A 1,148-nucleotide genomic window follows, 5' to 3' on the forward strand; every position below is an offset into this window, starting at 1 on the left:
TAGAGCTATGCTAAGAAACAAGCCTATTTTTCAGGCAGGGAATTGCCGATAGGAACAGTGAGGTCCAGGATCTCCTGTCTGCCCTGTTGTGCAGGATGGAGCTGCCCACATTAGTCATGAAGGAGCCACCTCACGTGCCTTGATACAGCCTATGCATGGCAGCACGGAGTAACCCAGCCATATGGACCCTGAACACAGTGGTGGCCCCATGTCCCTTGGCTAGACCACAGTCTGGAAGATAGATACATCCCAAAATGAGCTATCTCTTACCAGCTCTGTGGATGTATTTGGCAAAGGTGAATAGATCTGAGTTCTTGTAAGTTCTTCTGGTGCAAGGCTGCAAATCGGGCCTCTTACAGGTTCAGTGGTCTGTCATCCCCTGCTTAAAGAGCACATCAGAATCAGACCTGTCCTGGTTTTTCTCATCCTTTAAGGGATCCCAGCAGACCCTTTTAGAAGTAAACAGAATATGTGTTAAAGTGAAGGGGATCTCTACTCTTCCTCTGGCTGCTTTTAGAAGAAATGCTGGGGAATGCAAATAAAATTCCAGCTGGACAAGGCCAGCTGTGAGGGTGATGTGCAGGAGCTGGGTGTATTGTTTGTCCTAAAATACCTTTAAATAGGAACTTGGAATAAGAGTAGCACAAACTAAACTAGACATATCAACAAAAATGAGACAAAATTGGATTGTCTGTGCTTTAGTCTCTGAGAGAAGAGTAATTTCATTTCACAATTAGATAGTAATATTTCTACTCCATTCAGAAGAAAGCAGCAGGTGTGACATAATCCACATATTTCCATCATCCCCAGCTGCCTGCATGCTTCAGAGATGGAGACTAGCATTTTATCATGTCAGAAACCGGAATGGATGGGAAGTAGAAAAGAGGCATCTTTACCAAAACTCATTAAAAAAAAAAGTTAACTTACTTCGGTATAAGCACAGTAGAGCTGTGTAAACCTTTTGCAATACAACACAAACTATGAGAAACTCTTTTAGTTCAGCACTGAAACATAGAAACAATGCCAGCTAGATGTCATGCAGGATTTATTTTTTCGCAAATCCTCCACTAAAATATAAGATATTTGCTTGACTTTCAGAGATACAAATGTGAGATTTATCAGCATAATCTAGCTTGCTTTCTTTCCCT

This window comes from Pterocles gutturalis, unplaced genomic scaffold, assembly GCF_000699245.1.
Source record: "Pterocles gutturalis isolate BGI_N339 unplaced genomic scaffold, ASM69924v1 scaffold40320, whole genome shotgun sequence".
NCBI classification, from domain to species: domain Eukaryota; kingdom Metazoa; phylum Chordata; class Aves; order Pterocliformes; family Pteroclidae; genus Pterocles; species Pterocles gutturalis.